The sequence below is a fragment of the Manacus candei genome, unplaced genomic scaffold, assembly GCF_025592945.1.
Source record: "Manacus candei isolate 608988 ecotype Guabito, Panama unplaced genomic scaffold, ASM2559294v1 h1tg000021l, whole genome shotgun sequence".
NCBI lineage: Eukaryota > Metazoa > Chordata > Aves > Passeriformes > Pipridae > Manacus > Manacus candei.
In genome coordinates, this window is record NW_026138069.1 from 5992222 (window position 1) to 6005713 (window position 13492).

The 13492-nt window shown below is 35.7% G+C and overlaps 1 long non-coding RNA gene across 1 annotated transcript in view; it reads right to left on the reverse strand.

The window, feature by feature from the left end:
- Positions 1–1080: 1080 nt before the first annotated feature.
- LOC127470480 (uncharacterized) overlaps positions 1081–13492 on the reverse strand; it is a 59036-nt gene continuing 46624 nt past the window's right edge. The window contains exon 3 of the long non-coding RNA XR_007904313.1: positions 1081–1253. This is a non-coding gene — a long non-coding RNA (uncharacterized LOC127470480). The remainder of the gene's footprint in view (positions 1254–13492) is intronic.

A 13492-nucleotide genomic window follows, 5' to 3' on the forward strand; every position in this document is an offset into this window, starting at 1 on the left:
TTATATCAAAATGAGGACATCGTGGAAGAAAAAACCCCAGAACTTTAAGGATTTTAAGATATGCTGATGAAAAACACTTTAAAAGAGGTAGGTACTATATAGTTATTATAACAAATTGTTCATTCTGGGTTTACTAGACAAAAAATTCACTATGAAGAAAAATATCTATGATCTAGTTCTGTTCATGGGTACATGTGCAGATGTCTATTTTCATTTCAAAGGAAGTAATGCACACATACATGTAGATAAAATTTTACCCTACATTATTGATTTCTATAAAAGCTCTTACTGTACTGTGAGCAAACTGTGCACAAATAATGTGTTCTCTGCAATGGCAAGTGCCATCCAGTATCGACATGTACATCCCTTTCTCTCAGTGAAAGCTATAGATAGAAAGCATCTCTGGGATTAAGGCCATGCTATCTAAATATTTGAGGGAAAGATCACAAGGCAGACATAAGAAAGAGGCACTGTCTTTCAGATGGATCTCAGGACCAAACAGTTCTCAGAACCAGAAGTTGATCTTTCTCCACTGAATATGCAGGCAGCTTCTGTCTTCTAACTGAATGATATGGTTTGAAGCTGGCTCCCTGCCAAGTCTCCAAACCTTACCTCAAGAAGTCCCTCCCCCCCACCAAAACCTCAGGGAGAAGAGGTAGAAAAAAAAAACAACCAAGAAAACCAAGAGAGAGACAGCTAAAGCAATATATATAAATATATTTACACTTATGTTACAGTTATATACAATTGAAATATATATACAGTTATATACAATTGAAATATATATACAATTTCACAAGGGAACGGGAAGGGGGAAGGGAAAAGGAAAAAAACCAAAACAAAATATATATATCCCAATTAGTAGCCCAATATCTAGCAACTAAAAAAAGATAGCAAAGAAATATCTCACTACTCTCCTTGGGACAACCGAGGGTCGCTCCGGAACGATCGCCGGCAACCTCTGTCTCCCAAGGTCGGCAAGGCCTAACCAGGCCTCGCTCCCCAACACACAGACTCAACAGCAGGGAACCTGCACCTCCAAAGCTGCCGGAAGGAAAGAGAGCGAAGGCCTCTTCTCCTTTCTTCTTATAACCTGGCTTATGTAAAAATCGTAGGGAATACTGGGTAAATCTGGACCCTTCCTTGGTTACAAACTGGTCACCAAGGAAGGCCCAGACCAAACTACCGCACTGAAGTCCCTCTTTACATCTGCTAAACTTTCAGAGGAAGAGTTCGAAGTCTATGGACCCCATCTATAAGTATAATGCATCCTTAAATACTGTGATGTGTGCAATTAGTCACTGAACTTAGACCTATGGACCACTCAGAGAGAGAGGGGGGGATGATGACATTTCTTCTATGTGAGTTCTCTAAGTTTTCTCCTTGACCTGTTTTCGTTATTGCTGAATGAGGAATGCCTGACCTGAGTCACACTGTTCTTGTTCAGAATATGCTTGTAAAACAATCAGTTCTGTAATAAGAAGACTGCTTCCAAATTGTAAAATCAGAGAAAGCACTGCAAGTGTTTCCATGCTCTTCAGTCCCCTTCTGACTCCGTGTTTCTGTGTCATGGTGAAGATAAGTGTTCATCTTTGCCTAGATATGTGACCTTATTAATTGGAATTTCCCTTGGTTTTTTAAAATGTACATTTTTACCTGTTTTACGGGGCCTCTGTAGTATACAACATGTACTCTGAATCTCTTTAATGGTTTTCTGAAAATTTAAGTTTTGAGAAGAGGAGAATGAAAGAGGCAAACACTATATGTATACATGTGTACGTGCAATGAAAAAGATGAAAATTACAATTTTTGGATCTTCAACCCATCAGATCCCATTTTATACAAATGCTTTTTGATTCAAAGCACAGCTTTAAATTACATTGCCTCCTAAAATAATTTAAATTATGAATTGCTTGATAAAGTACATTTAAATGGCAGAGTGCGAACAGTTAATTTTCCTCACCCACAGTCTTAATGTAACATAATAGGATCTGGTCTACATTACATATGTAACTGTATAGGTATTTAAGTATTAAATTGTGATGTGATCTTATTAAGCTAAATATAGTAGGATCAGTATTTATCAGAAAATACACAAGAGTGGGTTTGTGGGGTTAGGAGCCAACACGGTTGCGCTGAGCACGCAGAACTTAGAATCTAGTTTGGTTGGACATGACAGTGTACAGAAGACCTCTAAAGCAGAGTTCTTGTCATGCTGGTGATATTAAAAATCTCTTGGTCTTTTCTCTAAGGACAGGATGTTACCATTTAAAAAAAAAATTCAATGCATATAATTACTGTATGTTTAGTTTTACATTACCTTGTTTCTTTGGATACATCACTTTCCCTAACCAGTAGGTTAATAAACATGGGCTGTGTAATGCAGAAAGTAAAGGTACAACAGTGTAGTGAAATCGCCTCCAACGTTTCTTCCTTCTGTGCTGAAAGAAGTCTGAAGCCTCCTTGATGGTAAACTGCTTTCCTGATCTCCGTCAGAAAGTTACAATAGAATTTGAGTGTATAATTCTCTCAATATATTTGGGTGCTCTCTCAGTTTTGGAACACATACATTTTCAAAATGCCAACCTTTTATCTTTAGATTGAACCATATCAATCAGCTGAGTTGAAATCATAGGTCTTGTTCTGCAAGCTGAAAAATGCAGCTTGTCAGATCATTCTTTTCAGAGTTCAGAAAAACCTTCAGAAAATTTTTTCTTTTAACAAAGATTTATAAAAGTATTTTCTTTTATTAAAGAACAAGGAATCTAAATAATAGTTCTCCTCTTTAGTTTTAAATATAAAAAAATCTGTAAGATTTCAGAGTAAACTAAGTTTATGACATTTCTGGAAACACTTTTCCATCTCACGCATTTGATATTAATACTGAATGATGCAGTGATTTATTTCCAAAGACTCTGTGAATATGAAAGCTTAACAGTTCATAGTAATTATAGATCAATGTGATTTACAATAAAGACTTGGTATTAGGATCTTGGCTAGCACATAGTAACGCATAATTGTAACATGCACTTATTCAATTCAGTGTCTTTGTCATTTGTATTTCATACTCTAGAGAGATTTCAAAATGAAATAAAAGATGACACTAAAACATGAGGTACTTCAGCATACGTTTCATTTTGAAAGTGTCTAAGTAGATGAACCAAACCCAAAAAGCACTGTCTTTACAGCACGAAGCCATTATCATTTCCTTTTTTGATTTTTACAACAAAAAGTCATGTAAGTAGCAGTAAATCCTACATGTTTGACTACACTAGCTAATTAGGCAATAATTATGCCATGGCATTTTGACAGACTTGCTGGTGCTCCATTAATGTGCATTTCAGATTTAGTACACAGAATGGTGGATTATTTCTTTTCATTTCTTGCTTTTGATATGTTATGTAGTTATTTTCTACAATAAATAAACCCCAGTTGATAGATGATATAGAAAGTTTCTTTGCTTAATTAGCTTTGAAAAGTGTAGACAAAACTCTGGCTATTGATTCAGATTAAACTTCCTCCAGCATCGGTAACCCTTCCTCCAGGGTTGATATTTTAGAGGTTTATTTAATTTGGAATTGTCAGAAACTATTTGTCTGACACTCCTTTACACAAATTCAGGGACAAATGGACAGTAGAAATAAATAACAGAAGCTGTGGTTTACATTTGACATTCCCTTATCAGAGTTTTTTGGACACTGTGTCTTCCCTTCAGATGCTCCATCTTTATATAATTAGTAACAGAGGGTGTGTTGTAAAGTTATAAACTTATCTTCACTCTTCTTCCCTTCGACTGCACTCTGGTGAGGCTCCACCTGGAGTGCTGCATCCAGCTCTGGGGCCCCCACCATAAGAATGACATGGACGTGTTGGAGCAAGGCCATCAGCAAGATGATCAGAAGGCTGAAGCATCTCTCCTATGAACACAAGAGACCTGAGGTTGTTCAGCCTGGAGAAGAGAAGGCTCCAGAGAGACCTTAGAACACCTTGTGATACCTAAAGTGACCCTACAAGAAAGCTGGAGAGGGATTTTTTACAAGAGCATGTAGTGACAGGACAATGTATGGGTACCTGAAGAACAACTGGTCTTAGTATAAAGACTGAGGCAAAGAAGGCATTAAGTGCCTCAGCCTCTTCCTCATCCTTTGTTTCCTCTTGCATCCACTAAAGGATGGAGATTCTCCTTAGCCCTGCTTTTATTGATTATGTAGTTATAGAAAAATTTTTATTGTCCAGACAAAGCTACAGTTGAGCTTTGTCCCTTCTAATTTTCCTCCTGCATAACCTCATGACATCCTTGTAGTCCTCCTGAGTTTCCCACCCCTTCTTCCAAAGGTCATAAAATCTCCTGTTTTTCCAAAGTTCCAGAAAAATTTCTCTGTTCAGCTGGGCTGGTCATCTTCACTGTTGGCTTATCTTCGTTAACTTTGAACAGCTGTATTCCATTAGTTTTCTGCTTTAACTATTATGTCAAAATAGTTCACATATTTAAGCAAAAGGCAATTTATTTTAAAATTGTAAAGCACTGAAGGAACTCTTAATAAATTTCTCTCTTTATTTAATTACTACCACAACGTGTTGCTGGAAATTGTAAATGAAATATTATTATGCACTAAGCAGCAGTTACATTTTACAAGACAATTTCTAATTTAACATTTTAAAAAATCACTATAACCCGTTATTTAAATTACATTCTGAGAAATTATAGATTTTTATGAGATTTTATGAGCAGCTTTCCAATAAAATTTTATCAAAGGTGGAGTCATAACATTTGAATAAGTTCATATTATGTGTAGTTAATATGGTGCTTGCTGTTTAACTTTAACATTACATAATATTTAATCTAAACAAAGAAGAGAGCAACATATATACACATATAATTATCTATCTTGTTAAAGTACAAATGAATTTTTTCTAACCTGCTTTTGTAACAGAATTCCCTATGTATATTAATTTTTTTTAGCCAAATATACAGCAAAATAATTACAATTAATCATGCTATTTAGGAATGCCAGAATTTAAGATATAGATTGTTAATCTGCTCTTTTTTCATTTTATTATCCTGTAGCTTGGATTTCTAGAAAGTGAATTAATTTCTATAAAAAAACAATGTAAACATGCACTACAGCAAAATATTTCTGTCTTCAAATCATGCTTTAGACATTTTTCATTTGCAAATGCTGATTTGCATCAACAGTGAGACTAGACATGCAAAAGAATTCAAAAGCTACAGCCTTGTTTTTGCATGTAACCCCAAGAATATGACATAAATCTAAAAATGCATAAGTTATTCAGCTCTGGCTGCAGAGTTTTGAAGAACAGGTAAATATACACATTTGTCACTCAACAATCCTAGGAATCATTTTGCTACACTAAGAAAAAAATTGATCTCACCTAATTTTAAAGCTGTTGAATTTAAAATAGCTAGTTGAGTTACCTCTGTATGCAGCTGGAGAATGAGGAAACATCATGAAACAAGGATGTGCATCTGTGTGTGTATGTAAGTGAGAAAAGAGAAATACTCTTTTTCTGTGGAGAGGTGAATATCTTTGATGAAGACTGGCAAATTAGTTTTATCAAACTGGGAAAATTTAAGGTAACTAATCTGTAGTCAAAACAGTCATCTGGGAGATAATCAGATGAAAAGCTACCCTCAGTGTGACAAATACTGTTTTAGTTGAAATAGTTAAGCTAGCAAAACACATGATAAAGACATAGTTATTAAAAAAAACCCCTTTTGATCACGTGGCTTAATATCAAGAAGAATTTAGAAAAGTTATACAACTTGATGTCTCTGTGCTGATAACTGCCATTCTAGAAGCATTATTTGCTGGTCTGATTGTGGGCAAGAGTAGACCAAGGCAGTAGGTACTGGTGGTGTATTAAGGAAGGGGCCAGACAGATTTTAGTAGAAAAATCTATTGATGGCTATTAATCACTGGATGACAGGGAGAATATTCTCAGGAACCATCATCGTATTTTAACTCTTTCTATACCTAAGCACCCATTACAGCTGTTACCAGAGATAGGTTAGAATGTTAGATTAACACCTTGGAAGAATTCTTTCAGCTACAGATTCAGATTCCTAACTCTGAATATATCCAGATAACTGTCTGCATTTCAGCTATGTGTTTAAGGTCCCATTATAGTGAGTGGAGAGTTAGTAAAATGTTGCCTCAGAGCTTTTTGGATTTTTTTAACTTTTCTAGATTTTAGTAGTTGTGTAGTAAATGTAGATTTTAATGTAGCTATATTATATTCCCTACCCTGTAGCATAATAGTTATACATACCCAACTCTGTTACCACATTTCATATCAATCCTTCTAAATACCATTAGCGTGTTTAGTCTTCCTTTCAAGGTAGAATTGTAGAAAAACACTTCTGTTTAAGGTCATAGCACCCTAAGCCTGGACCAGGAAATGTCACATGGACACAGTAACCTTCAAGTCCAGAACTTTGGAGGATCTCCAAGGACTGTACGTGCTATGAAGAAGATAAAGATGAGGAAGAAGCGGTCCCAAAGACCCCAAACCAAATTCCCAAAGGGGCGTGCCAGGGGGCAGAACCAGGAGTGGATGATTCTGGGATTGGATGGACCTTATTATAAAATCATAGAACCACTGTCAAGGTGTGTGTGCTTGGTGTGTATTCTCCTGGCCTGAGGCCTCATTAGAGGAACCTTCTCTCTTTATCTTATCTTATGCACTAAATTGACCCGGAGTATTTTTATCTGTGGTCTCTTTAGGCAACACAAATAGTCTAGAGTACCATTTTTTCTGACCTGCACTCACTTTCAGTTGTAACAGCAGTTTGTTTTTTGCCAATACTTACTGACAGATCATTTCCTGACCTCCCCGAAGCTATTATCTGTTTCTCTGTATTCTCAGGTTTTATTTGAAAGAAACTAAATCTCTAAACTGAAACTAAATCTGTGTTTGTGAAGTTTAGATGTGAATTGAATACAAGCAACACAAAGGTATGTGGAGAAAGAATGAGACGACTGAGATGTAATACAGCCTTCCTCCTACATTCTTAGAGAACAAAATATAGAGAAAAATTCATATTTAGCAGATGCCACCACTCTCAAATCTATAATTTCTTTGCCTTTAATTAGGTGTTTTACATAGATGATAAAACTTGAATTCTCTACAAGTCAGGTCTTCAGGATTACAACCTTCTTGCTAATTTTCTGGAAAGATACCAGAAACTAGTACAGCTTTAAGAGTAAAGTCAGTTAATTTTCATCCAAGCTTGCCAAGGCCAAAGGTAAGGATCTTTGCAGGCCTCTAGTTGGAGCTAACTAAAGCCAAAAGGTAATGCAGTCATATTTTGAATGGACTTAGTGACAGTGCCTGACTATACTCCATCCTATTTCTCATCTTGTTTTTTTTTAACTGTTGTCCTTTTTGCCTTGCTATACACTTATGTTGTTTTTCCATGAGATGCTTGCTGTTCCATTCCAGTGAAATGAGTAGTGTGAATGTAGTAGATACAAAAATAGCGAAATAGTAGAGTAATACTATATACATGAATAAGACATTAATAACACCCCAGAGAAACATGAAATATATAGGTAGGAAACAACCCAAACTGTGAAATTTCTCTCTTTCACCATGTCTACAGTAACAAGGAATGTCTAGGTGCTTGTGTCAGCAAGCATATTCATCCTACAGAGAAAGTTATTGCTTTCACAGTGAGACAGTTTCTCAGTGAGAGCAAAATAAAAGTTTATCTTCTGTAGAAGTGTCTTTTTGTTTTTCAGAGACAGAGTTTCCTAGAATAAATGCTACTGCCCTTCTGTTAAAGTCCATAACCACTAAATCTGTGTAACTGGGGATTCAGTGTCCTATCTCATCTCTTATCATTGGCCAGTTTTAATACCCTTTATCTCCCCAGAATATTTGTCAAGGACTTAGAAATCATCTTCAAGGTGCAAAGCAATGCATTGCTGAGGATCTTAAATGAGTGAATTTTTCCCTGCATAAATGAAATCAGAAGAAAATTACTCTTTTTATTATTATTATTTTAATAACATTTCATTAACAAGTACCTTTGGTTAATGAGTAGCAGTGGTAATCTACAATGACTGGGAGATTCCCTGTAATGCTTTAGTGGAACACATGACATAGTGGCACTGCTTCAATAAAAAGTAGGATCTTGTTAGAACTTCTCCTATTGAGATTATTTCACCAGAATATCAGATATCATTGTTTACCTGTGGCCATTTAACATGGGAAACTTATCAACTTCTAATGGCCTTCTGAATCTAAGATGTTAACAGGTATGCCCTCCTACAAAAATTCCTCTTTGGCTGAATCCTTCGAATTTGCACAAAAAAATGGTCATTGAGAGTAACTGGATACAGGTCAGGCCTTGAAAAGTGTATTCAGTTTTTGCTAGTGTCATCTATTATTCCAGATACCTCCAAATGTATTTAAAATGTTTTTCAAAGTACCATCATAGCCTTGTAATGTTTATCAGATAAGGGGGGAAAATAGACTTTTTACTTATTGTGGAAAAAAAAATAAATCTTTTTCGGACTGTACTTGAGTGGGAGTAGATAAAGAATCTCATTGTGTTAGATCCTCTATTGAGAGCTTTGTCAATTTTTGATGCCAAAAAAACCATTGTGTGCATGAAAGCATTTCAACATTTAAAGTTAGATGGCAGGTTAGTTGGTGTCAAAAATAGAATAAGCTCAGTCATGAGACCTGACTGGTGTCTGAATTCATCTGATCCAGTGTGGTAAACTACATCCAAGTTTGCCATCTTGAGCATCTAGAATTGTATTATCATGAAATGGGAGAAAGAACAACTTCTGTTCATCTCATCCTAAGGAAAATATCTGAAATACATAGAACTGATATGGACAAAATAGGTCAGATTAATTGAGCTTTGAGACTAATTTTATGCTTTGACTTTACAGAAGCATAGGGTGACCCAAACAGATGTAGAAGTTAAAACCCTGAAAAGCTAAAATAGGTAAGATCAGTCCAACTCAGCCTTTCTATTAAATCATAAACAAAGAACTTTTAAGTGTTTCAGTCTCTTCATCTGACAACAGAGTTGATAATATTAAAGCACTCATACGCCCTGCCTGTTAACATTGGTTAATGCTATCCAAGGATTAGTTTCAACTTGATAGCTGGGTCTGTCACTGAACTTGAAAGATCTCACAAGTATAGGCTACAGGGAAGTAATTAGAATAGATATCTCCCTCCTGGGATATCTTATACCCCCATCTAGATCTTTTGAGTGAACCTTACAGCGCACAGGAATTGGAAAAACATCATAGAGATCTGGGTACATCTCTAACATTTTTAATGCTCGTTGACATCTTTATTATAATCAAATGAATTGTTAAGCTCTTATACTGGTTTTGTCAGGGGTAGACTTAATTTTAGTCATAGTAGTTTGTACAATGCTGTTTTTGATTTGTGACCAAGACAGTGTTAATAGCACACCAGTGTTTTAGCTATTGCTGAGCAGTGCAAGCGGATGCGAGTGGGATGGGGGCACAAGCTGGGAAGGGACACTGCCAAGACAGCTGACTCCCACTGACAAAAGGAGTATTCCACATCATATGATGTTGTACTCAGCAAAAAAAAAAAAAAATGGAGAAAGAAGGAGAAGACATTTGAAGTTATGACATTTGTCTTATCAAGTAACCATTACCCTTGATGCAGCTCCACTTTCCTGGAAACAAATTCACTCACAGCTTTTGCTTCACCTACTAACCTATCTGTATCACAATCCACAATTTTTTTCATTTTTACTTTTTATGTGAATTATCAGATGTCTGGGGCTAAGATGTCTACCAAGTATAGCTCAAAATAGTTCTTAAAAGGCAAAAAGAAAAATTGGGAAAAGCTAGTGTTATGTCATACAAAGTTCTGTTAGGGACTTAGTTTTGTTGTTTTAAGAGGAAAATAATATGCTCAGCTAAGAAATACAATGTGGATGATATTTTTTTGGTTTCTTAGTAGCCTATCGCACTTGTTATTCTTTTCAAAGTATTTTTTGATGTCTGTGATTTGTTTAACTTCCTTCTTGAAAGGTTTAACAAATATGCTAGTGTAAAAAATAACTGAAGTGTATATTTTCCTAACAAAAATGAATGTCCCACTTCCCACATTAAATAAGTATTATATAAAATATGCACATCTAACAAAAATGTAGTAGAGTTTCCACCTGATACAGAAATACACCAATCCATACTCATTTCTTTTAGAAAAGCTTGGGAATACATATTAATCTTATCATATGTTCTTGAAAAGCTAAAAAACCTAGACTAGGATGGAAAGTTCACTGCCACGGTCCTCACAGAGAGAAATGATAAGGAAGAGTGTGCTGAATTCAGGATTTATAGAATATGGAGTGTGACTATCTCCTCCGTAGTCTACTGGGTCTTGTCTGAAACCTACAGCTACAACTAACTGTTTTCTCACCAAGAATTACTATATATGGCCCATTCCCTGTCCAGAACACCTCTACATGGTAGGGTAGCCACAATTTTTCTGCTAGTTGCACCTTAACGCTGGTCTAGAAGACGAACACCTAGGGTTGCCTGAGTCTGTGCAAGGGGTTTGTATTGCTAGAGGGGATTTTCTGTACTTCTTAAAGGATTCATAATATAAGTAAATCTTAGGAATAAATCATTTGATAAAACAATTGTCTTCATTTCAACCTAGAAGCAACCTAAGGCCATTATAGTCTGTTAGAATGATGATGTTGGGATGAATTACATTTATTTAATGGACAACCACACTCTTAAACAGGGCACAGGGTAACCTTATTGCTAAACACAATGACAAGGCAAGGTAGAGGGTACAGGGACAACTGTGCTGAAGCCCACATGTGTAGAGGAAGCCTTACACTCTGATAAAATACATAGTCTAGGATTTAGTATTTGAAATAATCTGTATAACACTCACAGACATTTTTGCATCAATGAAACCACAGAACCTGGCAAGTCATTATTCTGACCTTGCTACTTTGAAAAGCTTCCAAAGTTAGTGATAGTAAAAGCACATCATCAAAGTTGTTTCCTACATAAATAAGGATTAGATACTGTAGAAAAAATAGCAAATGTGAAGAATATGACTTTGGGATACCTTTATTAAAATTTTCTAGTTACATTAAATTTGTGATCTTGTTAATGTAATTAAAAATGTAGACTGAAACATGTCAGGAGCATAAAACAAAAGCATATCAAGGAGATCTTGTAAACTGTGTAAATAATATTGCCTTGTCAGACATATTTTAATCACAGACTAGTAACACCACTTTCTGATACTACTCTCAACAGGAGAGAGGGAGGCATAAGCCAAACATTTTTCTGTGACTTTACACACACAGAGACGTGGACCTGCCTCCTGGTTGACAGAGCCTTCACTCAGCAGATAAGAAATACGGGATTGAATCCTCTTCCTCTGAGGAGGGGGTTTTTTTGTCTGTAGTTGACTACTATAGAAAATTGGGTGGCAGCAATGGGCATTGATTAAAAAAAACCATTAATTGTTCATTTGGGATATTTGTGGCACTGGAACAGGTCAGTGCTGTTGAGTAGCTTATTTTTAAACCTCAAAAAGAGGCATACTAGAGTTAGGACTCTACCTGCAAAGGTCTGAGCAGCAACATAACGCAAAATACCAATGCCTAGGGACCCCAGGCAGTCACCAAGCTAGAGGTTTCAGATTCCACTTTATGATTTAGGCAATTCAATCTTCCTCAGGCTTGCCTTTGATACCTGATTTTTCCTTTTAACCTTAGCCATCTTTTAACTTGTCTCTGCTTCTTTCTTCTCAGAGTGGGGAGACATCAAATCTTGAGTAAAAACTGATTACATGGTACCGTCTTTGTGTGCAATCATCTTGCAGAGCACAGACAAGATAATTTAGAGATTTTTAGGGTTTTTATGAGGTACATTTCCTTCTGCTATCCCTCTTTTTTCACAATATCACTTTTCACAGACACATAATATGGTACTTCATACACCATGGGCAAATTGTTCCTAAAATGAAACAACATGATCTCCACTCGACCAAGAAGAGAAAATAAGATTGATGTACTTTAACTGAATTACATGAAAGAAGGTCAGATGCAGCTTTGATGTTTTTTTGTCATATTGATATGAAAGGTAAATCTTAATATGGCTGCTGGGAAATCTGACAATGTTCAAGCAACTGTTCAGACTCTTGGAATCTCAACTCCCAAGGGTAAATGCGTACACTGAGTCTTCCCAAACTACTTCTTAATATTAGGGGCTGAATATTGGATACTTGGAGTAATATAGCTGCAAAAGAGCAATGACTACATTTGCATATCTAATAGTCTGTCCTGAATATCTTTAAATTTCTACATATTGCAGAAGGAAAAACAGTCTGAAGGTATGCTTTCAGATCAGACAATTCTAGGAAGCTATATTGCTTTTCCTGATGGTTTATTTTTTTAATCTCATGGAAATTTTTAAGCCTTATCAAGTTGTTTCTGTGTACTATGAATTAACAACTGCATGGAAATGAAGACATTGCAGTAAGTCTGTGAAGGAAACAGGACAGTACACAGGAACAATTTAAAATTATGGAGGATTAGGGCACAGTGGTAACAGCTGAGCCACAAACAATGCAAATAATGCCTATGTTCTTGCACTTTTCTTAATGCTGCCATTGTAAGCAAGATGACAGGCCAGTGGTGAATTATAAAGACCTGAAGGCATCTCTAATTTACATCACATGATAAAACATCAAAAAAACTGAAACTACAGATGGAAGATAGTACTCATGCCCTGTTTCCCTTACTGTGGTAGCAGTAGTAAGAAAAAGTGCTATTTATGAACTCTTATATTGGTGTTTTAAGACACCAAAACATACCCATGTGCTCTAAGAAGTATATTTCTCTGCTATGAAACAGAAATAATTAGAAGAATATGAGTGATTCATTTGGAGATATGTGGTTCAATGACAACAGGTGGTTCCTCTATAGTCTAGACTGCTTAAAGAGTAAGGTTGACTTTGTCAGAATTTCTTTAGTAGAGGGAATTCTGGCAAAATCAAAGGATCAAATGTTTTGTAGTCATACAGATGAGCATGCTTTCCCCTGGATAAATACAGAAAAGTAAGAAGCAGTACTGAACAGGAAGGCAAACCTTTTTGTTTTCTTTATATATCCCCAAACTTTTTTTGTAATTCTGATCCTGAATATGTGGAGCTTCTTAGGAAGAAAAAGTACTTGTACTAGTGCAACTCCTTTATTCTTATGTAAATATATAATCCAATTAGAATAAATCCTTGAAGTTTACTTGAAATCTAGCTGTCAGAAAAACAAGAGTTATGCACTTTTCTTTTTTTTTAAAATGAATACTGGTGTTAGTAAAAGGAAATGACCTGAAACTTTTTCTTCCTTCCTTTTTTGTTTTCCTATCATTGTAGGAAAAAAAATATTAAGTGATAATATGAAGGTACTCAACTACATTAGCTATTACTTCTAAAA